Raw genomic sequence first — 21,449 nt, 5'->3', positions numbered from 1 at the left:
AGTTGATACACGCCTTGGTAGTTTGTTAACAGGATATCTTAAAGTGTGTGAGCCGATAGTGTTTCCTGAGCCGAAGCGATAACGCGTTTCTTGTATGCTGTGGCCAGACCTGCCCTCCCTCCACCCCCCCTCGTCGCGCAGTACCTAGATGGTTGGGTTTTAGGCGACCTCCCTGCCAAATGTCTCCGACGACCAGATAAGTACCCTTCTCTTGTGATACGGCCGGGTGCCAGTTTCCAGATACCTTCGGACTTTGCAGACATCATCGCTGTATTAATTATATTGGCTTGGAGGTGCCTGTGTCTCACAATTTGCAACTTCAGAAAGTATGTAATTTGGCCTGGCACCTTAGCTGTCGTTCGGGCGTTTCGCCGTCATTGTAGAGGCGGTAGCTTGCAGTGACGTGGCTCTATGGTTTGGCTAGTTATTGCTGGGGTCACGTGATTAACCTGGCTGTGATAATATTTCTTTTGCCGGTCTGTGCCCTGCGAGAAGGGCCTTGGAAAGCCGATTCACACGTTGTTAGCTTTCTTGGCCTTGCCATTTGGTGTAGCCTTGTGCTCTTTGCGCATGAGCCTTCTGGTGCACCCCTTGTGATGAGTAACTATAGGTTATTTAACTGAAACAGGTATTCATGAACTCCGGCTTGTTTTCTATTTGGTAATTTTGCTTAACTGAAGCTGTTATTATTGAAGACCTGCCTGTTCCCTTTTAACTAAATTAAGAGCTGTTTCTTTATTTGGGTTAACTGAAACTCTTTAATCAAGGCCTATCTGATTTTATTGCCCTATTATTGAGAGCTGATATCTTACTCAGACTGAGTTTTATCAATATAATGAACTGAAATTATGACTGTCAAAAACATTGATGTCAATAAGGTAGTAACAGGAAATGACACACGATGGTACATGGGCCCTAATATTTCGCCTTACATCGCTTTATCCATAATTGTAGGTTTCACTCACTTTACTACTTACTCAGCCTTTCCTACTCTTAAATTTACTCTGGTTACAAATTACAAAAATATCAAAATTTCTGTTTCCTCAAGACAGCATTAACACATCTAAATACAGAAGGTACCACAGAACATCTCATTAGAAATAAAACACAAACTGCAAAAAAATTTTGTTTTCATTATTCTGCAAAATGTTGCAGTCTTGAGGACATCTTCTGGCAGAACTTTTAAAGCTTTAGATTGTGAAAACCACATGTCTACAATTTTAAATTGTAGTCTATGGTTATTTATGACTGTGCATGTGTGTGGCACTGTCGTATGGCATGACATCTACAGCTACATACACATTCCGTAAGCCACAGCATGGTGCATGCGTAGGGTGCCTTGTAACGCTACCAGTCATTTCCTTTCTGTTCCACTCGAAAATGGAGCGAGGGAAAACAACTATCTATATGCTTCCATACGAAAACTAACTTACCCCATGTTCTTCGTCCTTATGCGAAATATGCGTTGGCAGCAGTACAGTCGTTCTGCGGTGAGTCTGTGCCATGCAAATGATTTCCCCTTATTTCATTTTTTGTTTTCACTCTGGAGACGTCACCTTAGCTTATGAGTCACTTTGTCGTGTATCTCTCACGTCATACCATCGCATATTCGTCCGAAGTTATTTGAATTAGTATGAGTTACCCTCACTTGTACGATGGATGCTACAAAGCAAGCCGCCAATCTGGTGGGTGGAAGTTGGATTCGTAGCCTTGCTGCCTGCTAGTTCAACGTGAAGGCTGTTGAGTGGCGTACAGCGAACGCTGCCACGCCCACAGTGTTGGCGTTAGGCTGTGCCTAAACAAGTGTCCCGCACTACAGTGCTCAGAAACGGCATATATGTGGTTGCTTCCTTGCGAACCCTAACCTTACCCTCTTGTACCACTTCCTGGTTGTTTGCGAGTACCCTGCACATTTAACAACTGCTGTCGTCGTGTCGCGCTCCGGTCCGTCTCTTTTGTTTTGGCCTGAGTGGGTCAGCGTCACAGCCCTAGACGTTGCTGCTTGACTCCGACGATGAAATGCGTGGCTGCCCCTCTCTCGTCTCATCTTACATCATCACTAGTCGTGTGGGTGAGAAGTTACTGTCTTGTGTCATAGCTCATAAATTAAAAAATGCAGCACCAGAGTCCCTAAGCCAACATAAAACAAATGGTTCAATTGGCTCTGAGCACTTAAACATAACTAACCTAAGGACATCACACACATCCATTCCCGAGGGAGATTCGAACCTGCGACCGTAGCGGTCGCTCGGCTCCAGACTGTAGCGCCTAGAACCGCACGGCCACTCCGGCCGGCCCAACATAAAACATTTTTGTAGGACACAATAACTTCATGTCACCTTTTCTGTGCACTTCATATTTTTACACGGGTTGAAATCATTTTAGAACTAACAGTTTCAGTAATTAACTTGTGCTCCGCAAAGTACTCTTTCATCGAGCTATTTTTCGTTTTCAGCACTTTCTTCTTAATGTCACCTTTAGATTATACAAGATTTATAATTTTTGTGGCGCTGTCGTTACTTTATGCCTATGTTTTCAACTTTTGGAGCTAAGCACTAGTGTTCTGCATGACCGAATATGCGATGCGATCACAAAATGCGAGAGGGGACAAATTCAGTCTAACTGGGTAGGCTGTCTGCACAAGATACTGGGAAGAGCATAGAAGCCATGACCATGTATTAGATAATGTCTGACTCCTAAGATATTAAACTTGTCATTTCCCCCGGACGATTGGTGGCAGGACAGGATGTTCATTCGTTATGTGTCTGCCATTATGCAACAAGAGTAATCGATCCCAGTAAGAATGAAACCAATGCGTAGACACTGAAGAAATGTCAGGGTCTAAAAAGATAACTATGGAATATACTTCTGTTGGCTGTAGACGAAACCTAAAGCCCATTGGCTACATATCCGGAATAAATTGCACTACGTTGCCCTGTTTCCAGTCTGGAGTGATTCATTGGAAGAAACTCGGCTGTAACAACTCCCACACCGGCACAGCTCCTTCAGAATACCGGGAGTCATAAAAGAGTAGTACGAAAGTAAAATGTGTTGCATTGTGTGCTAAGGATATCTGTTTCAGAGCTTATGACGGTGTTTGCGGTGAAGATTTCAAAGAAGAAGGGCAAGACGGTCTAGGTGTACATTATGGACAAGTAAGCGTTTCAGATGTCATGCGACAACCCTCTAGTATAAACGAACATGTCAAATAATTGGTTGGTGCAGCGTAAAGCCTTCTGTGTTTAAAGAAGTTACTAATAAAACGTGCTGCTGTGGACTGATTCAAATAATTATTTGCCAATTACAGGACATCACATTAACACGGATTGGTCTTTTGTGAATAATGATTTATTCATAACTTAATTCCAGGACTTACAAGATGGGAGTTAATATTAAAAAACCACACATAATGCATAATTATTTGTCTCCGATCAGGGTACCAATATCATAAAAGCATTGGAATATCCCAGATGGTTTCCTCTATCGCTCATTGTGTAAACACATAAATTAGCCACAGTCTCTATTACGATAACCTCTTGTTAAATGATGCCCCAAACAACGCTGCAACAACCAATACTGTAAAATACATTCTACAGGACATTTTCAATATTAACTTTGAAACAAGGGGTCAGTACACACTGGAACAGCTTGTAAACGTTCCTAGAGTCCACACACACACTCAACATAGCGAAGTTGCTGATTTAGTGACGGGAAAGAGTATTGTTTACAGAGCACAGGGATATGATACTGAGCTTGTAGGAAGAACTGTAGATTTCCTAAACCCATTTAAAGAGGGTACAGATGAATTAGACGGCGAAAAAGAACCCACAATCTAGGTCGTCCTTCTTTGATTTGATAGAAATCTGCTGTGTCAATGAAAATGGATGTGAGTTACGTTAGTGTAGATACAAGTAGTGAAAAAGGACAGATTTGTAATTAACTAGCGTAATTGGGTATAGTCTATTAAGGAATAGAAAGAGAGAGAGAGAGCCAGAGACGTTGGATTTTGCAGTAAGGCGGGGCAAGACGAGGCGTGGCGCAAAACATCAGTGAAGACCGGTCATGCTCGGCTTCTCGCATGTCCGGAGTTCGGACAACAGACACGGAGCGAGTACGTGACCCAGCAGTCACGTGGAGCCGAAGACAAGCTACTCAGTCACCTCGTCAGCAGGTGAACCCTAACAGGTCAAACAGCACTCTCTGCTGAGTACCACAGGTCACTGTGTCCGTATGATTGTCACACGTAAAGTGTTAGAAGACATCACTATGGCTTAATCATAATACCATGGTACTGGAATTTTTAATCGATCTTACTTTTTCCGCCTCCTTTCCGTAATACATCTTCTGTCTCGAGTCGTTCCTGGCAAAGTATTTTCTTTTTGTATTCTTTAGAAAACTGACTTTTTATTCCTTCGACAGCGTCCTCTTTACTAAAGTGTCTCACACTCATAGCTTTTTATAGTTATTAACTGACAGACCAGCTTCTCCTTCTATTACATCTTTATATTTTATGGTTCTTGTATATATCCACATACTGCGACTACTATGTCCTCCTGCGTCTTGTTTTATTTGGTTTCCTGCAAACCCACACGCAGATTTAACCCTCACTGTACTGCGACGACCCTGGTGTATTTACCTCTGGTGTCTTCTCTATTTACGAATCGGATCCTTCCACTCATTTGCCTATATCATTTACGTGCGCATTTAATTTAATCTGCTGAGGGGTATTTAGCGTTACTTGTAAAATTTTGTTAGATGCCACTTGAGTTTCAAATGGCTCTGAGCACTATGAGACTTAACATCGGAGGTCATCAGTCCCCTAGAACTTAGAACTACTTAAACCTAACTAACCTAAGGACATCACACAACACCCAGTCATCACGAGGCAGAGAAAATCCCTGACCTCGCCGGGAATCTAACCCGGGAACCCGGGCGTGGGAAGCGAGAACGCTACTGCACGACCACGAGCTGCGGACCACTTGAGGAATGTGCTCGACTGTTCTATACGTTAATCATACCTGTTGATGTACAAATTGTTATTTCAAGTAGTTGAAAGTCTTTCTGACTCTTTGCTAATCGCTGTCGTTCCCTTAACGTCTCTAAAAATATTTCTGTGTGAGTTTGTCTCCTTTTTCCAGCCTCATACCGTGATCGCACAGTTATAACGCTTTTTCGACCTTCGCTCTTACCTTTTATTTCCATACATGGGCATGGATGTGTGTTATGTGCTTAGGTTATTTAGGTTTAAGTAGTTCTAAGTTCTGGGGGACTGATGACCTCAGATGTTAAGTCCCATAGTGCTCAGAGCCATTTGAGTCAACAGTCCAATGTCGGTGTTGACGGACCCAGCCAAGGCGTAAAGCTTTGTGTCGCGCAATCATCAAGAGTACAAGAGTGGGCCTTCGGTTCTGAAAGCTGATGTCGATGATATTTCGTTGAATGGTTCACACCCTGACACTTGTTGGTGACACAGCATTGAAATCTGCAGCAGCTTGAGGAAGGGTTGCACTTCTGTCACACTGAACGACCCTCTTCAGCCGTCGTTGGTCCTGTTCTTGCAGGATCTTTTTCGAACCGCAGGGATGTTGGAGATTTGATGTTTTACCGTATTCCTGATATTCACAGAACACTCGTGAAATGGTCGTACTGGAAAATCCTCACTTTATCGCCACTTCGGAGATCTTGTGTCCTATCGCCAGTGCGCGGACTATAACACAACTGACTTAAATCTTGAAAACCTGGCATTGTAGCAGCAGTAACCGATCAAACAACTGCGCCAGACACTTGTTATTTTATGTAAATGTTGCCGACCGCAGCGCCGTATTTTGCCTTTTTTACAAATCTCTGTACTTGAATACGCATACCTACACCAGTTTCTTTTTTGGTTAGTGTATATATACTGCAAATGAGAAAGGTTTGTTTCGCTGATTCGCCGTTCCAACAGTTCCGCAACAAAATCAGAAGCTACCATGCCAAAAGTGCTTTTTGTTGAATTTGAGAATGTAGCTCGATTTCATGTTTTCTCTTAGATTCTGTGCGCTTCTGGCGGTGACCAGGTGCCCTAGACAGTACAATCATAGCTAACTTCACAATTAGAAGTAAGTACTATTAAAGACTGCGGCCGGACGGAGTAGCCGAGCGGTTATAGGCGCTTCAGTCTGGAACCGCGTGACCGTTACGGTCGCAGGCTTGAATCCTGCCTCGAGCGTGGATGTGTGTGATGTCTTTAGGTTGGTTAGGTTTAAGTAGTTCTAAGTTCTATGGGACGGATGACCTCAGATGTTGAGTCCCATAGCGCTCGGAACCATTTGAACCATTTTTTAAAGACTGCGAATGTATCGAATAAAAGTGCTTTATATTAGTTCTCATGAAAGACTGGGAATTTACTATCAAATGTCAGTTTTTTGGTTCCTAGCTGTTACAAGTACGCCTTTCCTGTGCCTTTCATACACAAAAGTACATTAGCAACGATAATTATCTCAGTTGTCTGAAATCACCGATGTACAATTCATTCTGCGTAACTCACTCATAGTATAGCTTCTCACCTGTTAATTAACTGTCTTAGACGGTCTTTAATGTGTTTAACATGACCATCTCTGTCCCGTCCAGACTCGGTAGACACCTCACGGTTGATTGTAGCAATATCTATCGTTCGCACTACCTGCGTTGCAGTTCAGAGACACTCAACAACGCCCTGGATAACGCGTTGAAGAAAAAACATAAGAGACCAGAGATAAGACGCAATGCACTGAGGCCGTAGAAGTTATCCCTCGGGTTCAGGATTTTACCCGCTGTACACGCTGAGCGGATTAGGCGATGCTACAGGTCCATCTGTCGAGAGCGGGAAGCCGTTGAGAGTGGCTGTCATATGCACAAAGGCGTCAGTTAAACAGCGTTGTTTCGGAATGTACTTGTTAGTCGTGATTTTATTGTGAGGATTGCCTTTTCCGAAGCGGCGGAAGATGCGTTGAAACGCACTCTCACGTGCGACGAGTTATATGGAAGCTGTCAGAATTGTGCAGTGCATGACCCAACAGCGATGTCGTACAGACAACCGGACCGGGAATCTGCAAGAGCAGGCCTACAGCATCTCACCAACAGCGGGCGTGACACGCCTTCATACTTTTGAGGACGGTCGCACGCTTAGAGAGGGAGTCAGTACTGAATAGGCAGAGAGGCGGTACTCAGTTGCCTCATCCTACGACCTACAGATTGAGCAGTGGCTTGCAGTCAACAGGTACGGGCCCAGTGGAACGCCTAGCTTGTCCGCATCTTCTGTCAATCACGAATTTGACCAAACAGCAGTGGCAGATTGCAGAGGCTTAGACCATCCTCGACAGCCTGGCTGTGGGCTCAGAGACGAAGTCTTCACAGAGACAGCAAGCAGCACATCGCCGTTCGCTAACCAAGCTACCCTGTAACTATCGATACTGTCATTATGACGGAGTCAGAAATGGGATGGCCAGAGCTGTGACTGAGGCCTTTCAAACGGTGGCATTCAAGCTGGATATAACTTCACCCAAGCTGGCGATGCCGTCAGTTGTAATTATTAATTGCAGGTGTCAGCGGCCTTGTCCCCGCACTGGTGTTTCAATTCCTGGCCGTTTTCCCTTTCTTCTCATTTTCCACCAGTGTTGAGATGCCGCGGAGTGGCTGAGTTCGGATATTACATGTTATTACTCCATAGTGTGTGGCTTCCAGAATGATATATTTGGTGCTGTCATGCTGCGCCGTTTGCACTACCCGTGTGCAGATGTACAACATGTCAGTGATACTAGTCCCTGTAAGGGCCATTTACTCCTACATCTAATATCTATATCGTAGGTTATTTACAGCTTTATTCTTTGTTTTTATTTATTACCGAAGTAAACTTGTTTCGTTAGTCACATCGCTTTCCAGCCACGGGCAGAGAGTCAAGAGCGACTAAGAAAATTACACACGATGTCCACTCAACAAAAGAAACTTGTTATTGACAGCTCTGTAAGGAATAACCAGTTCGTTGACGTAAAATGATGACGGAATATCGATTAAGGGTAAAACAAAGCATTTTTACTTGTGCCCATATTCATGGAACTTCAAAGGGAAGAAAATATGAGTGAGCGTTTGTAAGAGGCATTATGTTGGTTTACTTTCTATAAGCAAATAAAGATTCAATTCTGTTACATCTACAATATTTACTCCATCTGTTCCCAGTAGACTGTTAACTGCATTACTCAGTACGAGTGCTTTTGCACATAGAGTCATTCATATAAACATTTCGTTGCCGTCAGCTGCTAAACTGTATTATACAACGACGAAATAATTTCGTTGGTAATTCCTTACAGACTCCGCTGACATGGGGGATGATTTCTTCGTAGCTAACACAAGATCTGATCCGACCATTTTTTCTAATTTTCTTTAAAGAGCTTTCATTTGGTTCATTTTTTCTCTTAGATGTTGCAGGAAACAGCATCTGCAGCGACGCCTCAACTTGCAGTGGATGGCGGAGTGTCGTGTAGCGCCGGCTGTGTTCCGTGTTACAGCAGCCCTCTGGTGCATCCATTTGCATCTCAATCACGCTCCTCATTTAGAAGGCCACAATCAGACGGTGAAGCTTCTTGTATATCGTCTGCCGACAGATTATTCAACTAGAAATGTGAAAAGTTTCTACTGTGAGGCTAAGTTTCGTCTTCCCATTGCAAGAGACGAAATAAGCATATGGTTAGTCTTGAGGCAATGTTTCCTCATGTAACTGTTAACATGTATAGTAAATGGGGACATGAACTGTTGGTATTTCTCTAAGAGTATCTCTAATTTCTACGTGGATGTCTACATCCACTTAGCGTGTTCACATAAAATACTGTGTTTAGTCCACATTAAAGGAAGAAGACTTCGATGACAGAACTGACTTAAATCAGACACAAATGACATGAACCATTCAGGCTTAACGTTGTGATTCCACGAATCGTCACGACTTGGTTTGTAAGCATACATTCACTCACCTTAAGCACTCACTTTTAAGCAGGAAGTATTCCTTTACTATAAAGATGATTTTAAACCATCACCCATCTACCTCTTATAATTTTATTCTTTTGTTGTATATGTTAAAGTTTTCACCACTATAATATAAAGAAATCATTGCTACAAAATGTGAAATTATAAAATATGAGAGAGTGTATAGCACAACTTGTAAGGAAATTGGAAACAAAATATCGACAGCTCGGACTGAACTTTTATTATTAGAAGATGTTGGTAAGAACATCCACATGTAACAGAGATATGACATAAATATAACAGTAGCTATTCAGACAAAGCAACATTAATTGCGCAGATTGGCTGATGTAAAAATTGCGAGATATTTGTATAAATAGTAGTGTGCCGTGAAAAACTGGTGTAAAAGTCTTCCTCTGTTATTCTCGGCGATCAATATCACTCCCAGTAAGAAGGGAAAGAGATGCTTTCACCTCTAACAATACTTGTTTCCCGTACAGTTTCACTGCCACCAGGAAAACGTGTCTTTAGCATCAACTCAGAAATTCATATGACGTAACTAATTACATATCGCGTGAAAGACCGTCAAAAATAGCTTTGGCACAACGAAGTAGTATAGAATTTGAAAAGGCAGATACCATTTGAAATAAGCTTTCGGTTGTATGTTGTTAAATGGCTACTGAATTTCGGTCTTTACTTACAGGTAGTACGTAGCAGTATACTCTTAAAGGACTCCTGAATTTCAGTCTTTAGTTGCCACTTCTGTCTGATGGTGTTCTTCCAATCTCCCGTTAAATCTGTCGGGAAGCTTCCGTTATAATGACATCCGCACAAATCCGATTAAGGGCAACGTTACGTCTATGTAAAGCTTACCTCCCTGGAATCAGTTCTCTGCTCGTCTGACATTTTGACGTTGCGTAATTCACCTGTAAACCTATGTTCTATCGGTTCGTCGTTTAGTTACTGTAATGAGAATCGTCACTGGTAGAAAGGCTTAGGCATGAGGCGTGACCTACTGGCTCAACCGCTCTTAAATTATGTAATACATTAAAGTACATCGGCCTCTTATTTGCACGCAGAACCAACTATACTGCTGTTAAAATTCCTTTCACTGTTAATGACGAACAACGAATAATTTCAATAATTTTAAGTTTACCCTAAGTTTTTTTCTCACTTATTACTTTTGAAGGGTTCAAACTATGTTATTGTAATCTGATTCGCTAGTCTTTCCTTAATAAATACTTTATTTCAATCTAAAATGAAGTTAATATTTCTCTTTTCCAAATCAATGATAATTATATTTAACGCTACTGAAGTTCCTGCGCAGTGCCGGGCAAAAGAAGTGCAGGAAAGTGTAACCTACGGTATTGGACCACTGGCCATTTTTTACATAATGTACACACGTTCTAAATAACCAGCCCATAAGACCTGAGATATGCAACATCTGATTTAATGTGTCCAGATACTTGTTACTGAACAACTGCGTTTGGTTTAACCAACCGTCACCATTATGACGAACTATCAATGAGGTGTCAAAATGTTTATGTAGAAATCACAGCCGATTCATTCTTCCCCAAGAGCTGAAAAGACAGAAGTATTGGTGTTGGACGCTACTATCTGGAGCGTACTAACTCACCCCAAAAGCTGCTACATTGCATTCAGGTCGCGATCTGGACACCGCAGCCTATTTCAGGAATGTTATTGTCCACAAACCATTGTCTCGCAAATGGTGCTTTATGACAGGTAGCATTGTCATGCAGACTCATGGTCTCTGAACTGCACTTCTACTGTAGGCAGTATGTAATGCTGTAAAATGTGATGCCCTCCATGTTTAGCATGTTTAGCTATAAGAGGACCACAACCTAAACACTGAAACAACCCTATATAAAGTGCTAGGTGTTCGGCAATTTGAATCCCCTCATTTATGGAGTGCTTGCGCTCTTTATATGGTGCTGCCCTCACGTGGCCAAGTTCCGTGTTGACACGTGAGCATTTCGGGCTCGAGGCGTGCAGGGACAACGTGGCGGTTTCTCCGTCACGTGGTGTGACAGGGAGTGCAACTCCCGCTGGACCACTTAGTCTTTCCAGTTGGGGTTTCGCATAGGCTGTGGGATTTTTACGCCTGTGGGACAAGGTGCGTAGCTGGGTCTTCCAGTGACTCCGTTGACGAACGGCGCGAGCAGCGAAATTGAATCTTGGGTGATCTGTTTGTCTTTTACCTTGGTTGTTACCAGTTTAGGATGCTACTGTCACTACATTGTTCAGCTTGAGATCCGAGTCTACGCTTTGTGACCCAGTTCCCAACCGATGTTCATAGATATCGGAGCCTTATCTTTTGGTAATGATTTCCTTGTCGTCACAATGGGTGGCAGAGGGCTTATGCGATGAAACTCTTTTTTTTCTTCTTTTTGTCATCAGTCCTCTGACTGGCAAATGCGGCACGCCGTGAGTTCCTCTACCACATCTCAAATGCTTAGTCTCTTGTGTTCCGGTTTTCCCACAGTCCATGTTTCACTACCATGCAATGCTGCACTCCAGACGTACATTCTCAGAAATGTCTTCCTCAATTTAAGGCCTATATCTGATATTAGTAGACTTCTCTTGGCCAGGAACGCCCTTTTTGCCATTTCTAGTCTACTCTTGACGTCCTCCTTGTCCGTCCGTAGTTGGTTATTTTACTTCGTGACCATGAATCACGATGTCAAGTTTCTTGCTGTTCTCATTTCTACTACTTCTCATTACCTTCGTTTTTCTTCGATTTACTCTCAATCCATACTCATTAGACTATTCATTCCGTTCAGCAGATCATATAATTCTTCTTCCCTTTCACTCAGGATAGCAAAGTAATCAGCAAATCCTGTCATTGACATCCTTTGACCTTGAATTTTAATTCTCAACCTTTCTTTTATTTCCAACATTGCTTCCTCGATGTACAGGTAGAAGAGTTGGGGTGAAAGGTTTCATCCCAGTCTAATACCCTTTTTAATACGACCACTTCGTTCTTGGTCGTCCACTCTTATTATTCCATCTTGGCTGTTGTACATGTTCTTTATGACCCGTCTCTCCCTGTGGTTGACCCCTGTTTTCTCAGCATTTTGAACATCTTACATCATTTTACATTGTCGAACGCTTGTTCCAGGTCGACAGATCCTATGAACGTGTTTTGATTTTTCTATAGTCTTGCTTCCCTTACTAACCGCAACGTCAGAATTGCCTGTCTCGTGCCCTTACCTTTCCTAAAGCCAAACTGATTGTCATCTAGAGCATCCTCAAGTTTCTTTTCCATTCATCTGTATATTATTCTTGTAAGCAACTTGGATGCATAAGCTGTTAAGCTGACTGTGGGATAATTCTCGTACTTCTCAGCACTTTATGTCTTCGGAATTGTGTGGACTACGGTCGCAGGTTCGAATCCAGCCTCGGGTTGGATGTGTGTGTTGTCGTGAGGCTAGTTAGGTTTAAGTAGTTTTAAGTCTAGGGGGCTGATGACCTCAGATGTTAAGTCCCATAGTGTTTAGATCCATTTGAACCATTTGAATTATATAGATGATGCTTTTCCGAAAGTCAGATGGAATATTGCCAGACTCATACATTCTGCACCCAAACGTGAATAGTCGTTTTGTTGCCACTTTCCGCAACGATTTCAGATATTCTGAAGAAATGTTATCTATCCCGTCTGCCTTATTCGATCTTAAGTCCTCCAAAGATCTTTCAAAATTCTGATTCTAATACTGGATCCGCTATCTCTTCTAAATCGACTCCTGTTTCTTCTTCTATCACATGAGAGAAATCTTCCCCCTCATAGAGGCTTTCAATGCATATAACAGAGTAATTCTCGTTGCAATATTAATGTTATCAACCTTGTTTTGAATGTAACTCAAAGTTCTTTTGACTTTCCTGTATGCTGAGTCTGTCCATCCAATAATCATTTCTTTTTCGATGCCGTCACATTTTTCCTGCAGACATTTCGCCTTAGCTTCCCTGCACTTCCTATTTATTTCATTCCTCAGCGACTTGTATTTATCTGTTCCTAACTTTCCCGCGTTACTATTGTACTTCCTCCTTTCATTGATCAATTGAAGTATTTCTTCTGTTACCCAAGGTTTCTTCGCAATTACCTTCTTTGTACCTATGTTTTCCTTCCCTACTTCTCTGATGGCCCTTTCTAGAGATGTCTATTCTTCTTGAACTTTACTTGCTAATGAGCTATTCCTTTTGTTGTACCTATAGGCTTAGAGAATTTCAACCGTATCTCATCATTCCTTAGTACTTCCACATCCCACTTATTTGCGTGTTGATTCTTCCTGACTAATGTCTTAAACTTCAGCCCGCTCTTCATCACTACCATATTGTGATATGAGTCTGTGTCTGCTCCTGGGTACGCCTTACAGTCCAGTATCTGCTTTCGGAACCTCTGTCTGACCATGAAGTAATCTAACTGAAATCTTCCAGTATCAACCTGACTTTTACAAGTGTACCTCCTCCTCTTGTGATTCTTGAATGAAGTATTCGCTATTACTAGGTGAAACTTGTTACAGAACTCAATTAATCTTACGCTTCTCTCATTCCTTGTACCAAGCCCATATTCCGCCGTAAACTTTTCTTCTACTCCTTTCCCTACAACTGCACTCAATTCTCCCATGACTATTAGATTTTCATAACCCTTTACATAACATATGACCCTTTCAATATCCTCATACTCTTTCTCTATCTCTTCATCGTCAGCTGGCGACGTTGGCGTGTATACCTGAACTATCGTCGTCGATGTTGCTTTGCAGTCGATTTTGATAAGAACAACCCTATTACTGAACTGTTCATACTAACACACTCTCAGCACTACCTCCCTATTCATAACGAGTCCTACTCCCGTTATACCATCTTCTGCTGCTGTTGATATTAACCTATACTAATCTGACTAGAAATCCTTGTCTTCTTTCCACTTCACTTACCTCTACTGTATCTAGAGTAAGCCTTTGCATATCCCTTTTCAGATTTTCTAGTTTCCCTAACACGTTCAAGGTTCTGACATTTCACGCACCGACTCATAGAACCTTATCCTTCCGTTGCTTATTCAATATTTTTCTTAGTGTACCACTTGGCAGTCCCCTCCCGGAGATCCGAAGGAGGACTATTCCGGAATCTTTTACCAATGGAGAGACCATCATGACACGTGGCCGAGCTGTTCTAGGCGCTACAGTCTGGAACCGCACGACCGCTACTGTCGCAGGTTCGAATGCTGCCTCGGGCGTGGATGTGTGTGATGTCCTTAGGTTAGTTAGGTTTAAGTAGTTCTAAGTTCTAGGGGACTGATGACCTTAGGAGTTAAGTCCCATAGTGCTCAGAGCCATCATGACACTTCTTCAATTGCAAGCCACATGTCCTGTGGATATACGTTACGTGTCTTTAATGCAGTAGTTTCCATTGCCTTCTGCATCCTCATATTTCTTAACATTGAAGATTCTTCCGCTTTTAGGGGCACTTTCCCACCACTAGGACAATTGAGTGCCCTGAACTTCTGTCGGCTCGTCCGACCTCTTTGACAAGGCCGTTTGGAGTATGAGGGTTTGACTTCTTACGCCGGAAGTTTTCGGCCGAGAAGGCTGATTATTAATCAGAATTTAAGCGGCGGCAGGATTCCAACCCGAGACCGAAGACGAAGATTAAAGACGCAACCCCTAGACCATGGGTCTTGAAGCTATAAACAGCGACAGCTAGACTCAGTTGATAGTCTGGTCACCTCCAGCGAATGCGAGAGTGAATGAGTCTTGTGGGACAGCGGGAGAGCTGTTCACATATCGAGCCTGAAGCATTACGTGGACAGCACCACGTAATATCATATACGAGTACACGAAGCCTCGCAGAAACGACGAAGAGCACAAAAATGTGCACTAGCCTAAACTTTTTGATTATTATACATAACTTAAAATAACTTATGCAAATTAATATTGTGAAATATTATTATTTCATAAATAATTTTTCAGAGATATAGCAGAAGTGAGTCTGTGGCTGATTGCTATCAGCAGTAATACTCTCTTTTCGTTATATAACTTAAGAGCTCTCCTTCCCGGATCTCTCTAATGTGACGCAAGTGTCCTGTATTTGCAGTTAAATTATTATAAATTAGTTAAGCCTCATGAGTTCTCATCTCAACAGTTCTCCTAATAGACTAAGGATTGATGAAATGTTTTAAAGATATGCTGTTACAGCCAACGACCAGTAAAAGCTTATTGGATCGGGGCATGGAGACGCTGTGGCCGAATACAGTAAGTATTCTGCCATTTATTCATTTGTAGCTTGCTACAGCGTCGCTGAAAGTAACCGACGTTCTTCATGAAGCGTTTTGAAAACCTGAATGCGAGTGCAGAACCTTAAATGATCTGTCCACAGTCTCCAAGCCATGATTCCATTTCGCCCGTAAATAACAGATATCGTCCTCGCAAAACTGATGGTCGTATTAAAAGATATAATCTGTTCTGAATTTTACAGCATTTTTTGAGAATTGAGTTTTGAGCACTAAAAAAATACACTCACCTTCAATAACGGATTTCTGTTACACTTAATTTTAATAGGTCTCTTTCCGGTGATTAACATTTCCAATAAAAGCAAATTCCGGTGATCTTGCGTCAGCAGACACATCATTATTGTGTTCAACTTGGCGCTCGAAAAAAATCACTGTATATGAATTACGTACGTTTTTTCTCTTCTACATGAATCCAGTCTGTGCGAGGACGAACTGATTTACAAATCTGGATATAATGCGTAAGGATGGAAATTGAATGATAACCGGCACATATCCGAGAAACCAGAAAATCATTCAAGTCCTCAGGCGCCGCGCTTTAAGAAAGGTAAGGGACACCGGTACTACTAGCCCACATTTGCATTTGGGCAACTTCGTTATTTTTTTTTTTTAATTTTGCGTGTGTAGTACATGTGGCTCATTAAATACAAGATTTGTGTAGAATTATTTTCATTATCGTCCACGTACTAGATTTTCCTATAAAGTTTTGTTGTATAAAGAGTTGCCAAAATGGCTTCTTTTGGACAGTGTGTTGACGAATTGACAGCCATTCTACTGTTTCTGTAATTAGGCATAATCTTGCCTTTGGTTGATATAATTGTGTGTCACTATTTCGATCTGTGCAAATAATTTTAACTTCTGTGGTTTATTGTGTGGTTACAACAAAAATCGGGAAGCCTGAAGGCATGGATGCAAATCAGGAAAAACAAAACCAGTCTCCAGTAGATGGCGATAGTGCAGTCGAGCTGACTGAACAGAAAGCAGATAATGATACAAAAGCATCAAAGTATAATTTGTAAATACCGTGTTTGAGGGAGTGGATGTACAATCACAGATTGGCGACCCGGTCATGCCGCCAGAACAATCAGCTTCCCCATAAAAGAATTTGATTGCTCGAATTACTGCGAGCTTTACGCAACTCGTCAAAGAACAAAGTTTAGATACTGCCAAAAAACGAGTCCGATGAAATTGATAATTAATTCTGAGAAAATCAGAAAATGTTTGGCGTCAAAGTTTAGTTATTGTCAAAGAACACTTGGAGATAATCGAAAGTAAACTTAAACGACCTGATGAAATTCATAATGAATTCAGAGAACAACCAGAAAATACTCGGCAACAAAGTTTAGTTGTTATCAAAGAAGCATTGGACAGAATCTAAAATAAACTTAAACAACCATCTGATGAAATTGATAATAAATTCAGAGAACAACCAGAAAATTTAAAACAGCAAAATATCGCAATCGCGAAACATCAGTGCAGAAGACTGGATACAAAGTTCGATGTCGTTGTGAAAGATTCAAATAAATGGATCACTACAACATTTGGCGAAGTCAAAACACAATCTTCAAATTTGGCTAAGACGTTCCGCTAAACGCCCGGTATCGTGAATAAATCAGTAGATAATGTCACAAAAATAAAACACAGGCAATCGGAAATAGAGACTAAAGACTCGAACCGCACTAGCGAGGTACATAAATTGTCTCTTGAGCAGGGTGAGAATGTGACAGAAGAGCCAACTGATCAGAGAGAAAAAAATGATAAGCATTTCAGGAATAGTTTCTAAAAAAGATACCGAGATAACGGAAAGGACAGAAAAAGAAATACGTGCTGCAGTATAAGCCGTAAGCGTAGAAGTTGTGTCCGAGCCAGGACCTGGAGGTGAAACTGTTCGCACGGAACTTAGCGAAATGCGGAAAATTTTAGCAAAAGTCTTACTCCAATTCCGTGACAATGTTTATTCTCAAGTTCAAATGGTTCAAATGGCTCTGAGCACTATGGGACTTAACATCTGAGGTCATCAATCCCCTAGAACTCAGAACTGCTTAAACCTAACTAACCTAATGACATCACACACATCCATGTCCTAGGCAGGATTCGAACCTGCGACCGTAACGGTCGCGCTGCTCCAGACTGAAGCGCCTAGATCCCCTCGGCCACAACGGCTAGCTTATGCCCAAGTAACAACATTAATTGCCGTGCTTTTTGAAGAAAGTCTTCGTGGGCACAAGCAGTCTCAGGTCTCTATAAAAAGGGTTTCCACATTCGGTGACGCTTACACGCAGTTTTAAGGTCATATTGCCAAAAACTTGGAACGAGCGATACAAAAATCAAGTTTGCCCCATCGTACATGGAGGGCCAATCCACGCTATGGGCCGAAGCAATGGAAGAATCCAGTTCGGCGTATGAACAGCCAGAACTGGCATTCTTACACAAATGCTGGTCGTCGTGTATTCAAGCAAGTCCGAGATGTGAAATATTCAGCACGGTGACTTACAATGCCAAGCAAGACAGCATTCGGAAATGTATTGAAAAGTACGTGGGAAAGACTCGGTATTGGAGCAATACCATACGAGAAAAAGGTTTGATAGGAATTTTAAAAGGCAAACTGCCAATCAATATTCGGCAAAAGCTAATTCACGCGCCCGAAGACAAATTGCAAACCTTTCTATCAGTGGTGGACTCGTTTGATTTCATCCATGAAGACGTGGAATGTTTGAATGGCAACCGCAGTGACGGCAAGCAACATAACGCGAACCACAACAACAATGGTAGGAATCACGTGGGGGGCGGTACCACGCCAACTGGCGAGCACAGGGCTTTCAGCGTGCACACACAAAACCACACCGATTTCGGATCTGTGCGTCGAAATAAAAACAATCACCACAGGTATGACCCCAGATATCAAAATAACAGACACACGCAAAATCAGGGATATTGGGGCCAAAACAGCACACAAATATGGGTCCTGAGCTGTTAGTCATAAACTATTGAAATGTGTTAGATAGAGGGGCAACAAAATGTCTCTGACCGTAGGATCATACACAGGTGAACATGAATATGTCAAAACCAGAGCAAATAAAAAGTAAGTTTTGTAAATTGTAAAGTAATAAAAAAACGAGACTAAATTCTCTGCAAACAATTCTGTAAGTGAAATAGCACGGACTAAATAACCGAGAAAAAAGCCCCTTCGGAATGCACAACAGACAGCCAGTGACATTTGAATGTGACGATCTGCTGCTGAGGTGAAACAAGTGGGGCTAGTGTAAACAGTGCAGTATTCGCCTTCGCCAATCTGTGACGTGAAGAGACGAATGATGAAACAGTAAACGCAGTATCCTGGTATCGAAATGATGCATAAACCACAGATATAGCTCACAAAACACTTGTTCGTATGCAACCTTGGTGCTTCCATAAATGTTCGCCGATCTGTTCTGCCGTCGACAACACTGTGGAGTGCTACAGAGACTAATTACTAGCGTGCGGTGTTGAGTGCGTGTTTTAAATTTAAAACTGCTACTATGCGATAGTGATTAAATGAACGCATAACAAGACACTCGTGTGCACACGGAAAATATCTAACTAGCCATGGACAGATGCCTCTCATGGTTTAGGGAATCAAACCACGCAAGTTTACATAAATTTCCAAATAGTTACCCTTAAAGTAACTTCGAGTGCGCTTTACTTAGATAGGTAAACAGCTATTACAGTGTGTGCAGCTTAGCGTATTGCAGAAATTATCAGACAACTGATACTGCTATTTTATGTTTCCCGTAAACAGTCTCGGACGCTGGTTAGCGAGCTGGGACACTGCAGAAGCTAGTTACTCACAAAGGCTGTCAAAGAGAGTCAGATGTCACAGCAAGCTGACAGCTGAGCTAATCACGTGCTGATGAGATGCAGGTGCAGACATTCCATCAGAAGGGGGTGGGACTCCTCCCGCACCTTAAAGCCGTGTCAACGTCTGGGGTCGATGAGCGACGGAAGACAACAACAGCTCCATCTACCAGCCGAATAACGAGTCTGTATAGCGTTATATAAATTCATATAACCGAAATTCTACTGCTCTACACCTAAATCGGCGAACATCAAGACAACAACAAAACTTTGTAATTTCATCTTCCAGCAGAACAACGAGTCTACATACCATTGTAGAAGTTCATATCGTCGACATTCTCCGGGTCTACACCTACAACCACCGATCTTCATGATATCACCGAAACTTTGCAAATCGTTTCCAAGAGGATAACGAATATAAATAACATTGTATCTGTTCTGTCGTAACCACAAACGGCGGAATGAAGATGGTTCAAATGGCTCTGAGCACTATGGGACTCAACTTCTGAGGTCATCAGTCCCCTAGAACTTAGAGCTACTTAAACCTAACTAACCTAAGGACATCACACACAACCATGCCCGAGGCAGGATTCGAACCTGCGACCGTAGCGGTCGCGCGGTTCCAGACTGTAGCGCCTAGAACCGCTCAGCCACCCCGGCCGGCGCGGAACGAAGAGGTGGAACGCAAGAGAAGAGAAGGCTGTGGGGAAACGGCGGCCAATGGTGCACGGAATTGGACCGCGCTGCGCCAGGCATGCCCCCTGCAACAAGTGCGTTTGAACGCCGCTCCTGCTATCTTCGGCATCTCAGATCGGCCCGAGTCTGCAACGTGATCAGTGCTAATCAGATTGTCATGATCCGGATCAGGTGTTTCCTTTAGACTTGGTGTATAGCAAGAACTGTACTGTTTTCATGTCGCCTCATGTTATTTGTTTGAGTTGATGTATAGCATTCCGAGAAGGCTCCATCCCATAGTCACACCATTAGCAAACGAGTGGGCAAGACCCCACAGTATCAAATCAAATCTATCGAAATCTACGGAAATCAACGAAATAGGAGACTGTAATCAAACAACAAGAGTCTATGAGACATGCCACTTTACGAAAAACGTTATTCATATCACCATATATACTATGTTATTTGGTTTAATGCATTCCGATTCGTACTTACCTCTATACGCGCATATACAAACACTTTCTGTAATTGACATTTATGAGAATCTATAGAAACAATGATTTTTGTGTACAAACAGTTATAGAAGCTCAAACATGTTGCATGAACAACAGTAAAGCGAAAAAGTGTTATTTGCTGAAGCCGTGAAGTTTATAAATGAAATAGCTTCTGGCCTTCTTGGAGGCGAATGAAACATTGCAGGACAGACCCAAGAAATCTCATGTACATGAAACGTCGCAAAAACAACGGAAAGCACAAAAATGTCCTCTTATCTACGTATTTACTGTATACATCTTCCGTCCGCCGGTCGTGGTCTGGCGGTAGCGTTCTCGTTTTCTGAGTACCGGGTCCAGGATTCGACTCCTGGTGGGGTCAGGGATTTTAACCTACCCCGAGATGACTGGGTGTTGTTGTTTCGTCTTCATCATTCATCCCCATTAAGGTCGGAGCGAGGCAACGGCAAACCACCTCTATTTGGACATTGCCTAGTACGGCTGTGCGGGTGTCCCGCATCGTTTCCCTATGCTCTGTCAAGAAGCATGGGACTTCATTTCCACTTCGTTTCCATACCACTTCAGATCGAAATAACATTGTGTTAAATGCAATTATTATTTCATGAATAACATTTCAAAGATATGGCGGCAGTCAGTCTGTGACTGATTGCGATCGGTTATAACACTTTCCTTTGTTTTAAAAAGGATGAGAAGAGGGTTTCTCCTCGGATCTCTCTCTCTCGATTCTCTGTTAGCCTTTAGATTGATAGGACGTACTACAGTTGCGTTCCTTGCGTAGGAATAATTAATCTTTCGGCTAGAGAAATGTGATTTAACTGTCATGTATTAGCTTTAGGTCAATTTGCAATTAAATTCATGTAGATTATATAAGTCTCATAAGTTCTCCTAATTGATATATGATACATGACGTGTTTTAACCTTTTATTGTAGCTGCGAACGACCAAAACGAGCTTAACGGATCGTTACGGCGAGTCGCAATGGTCGATTACAAATAACATTCTGTCATTTATTCATTTGCTACTTTCTACAGCGTCGTTGAGATTAACTGCCGGTCATTACGAAGCGTTTTGCAAGCTTGAATGCAAGCGCAGAACCTTAAATGATCTCGCCACAATCTCCAAGCTATGATTCCCTTTCGCCCGTAAATAACAGATAACGGC

Source organism: Schistocerca piceifrons, chromosome 1 (assembly GCF_021461385.2).
Source record: "Schistocerca piceifrons isolate TAMUIC-IGC-003096 chromosome 1, iqSchPice1.1, whole genome shotgun sequence".
In the NCBI taxonomy this organism is placed as follows: domain Eukaryota; kingdom Metazoa; phylum Arthropoda; class Insecta; order Orthoptera; family Acrididae; genus Schistocerca; species Schistocerca piceifrons.
Note: the sequence above shows the minus strand (reverse complement) of the source record.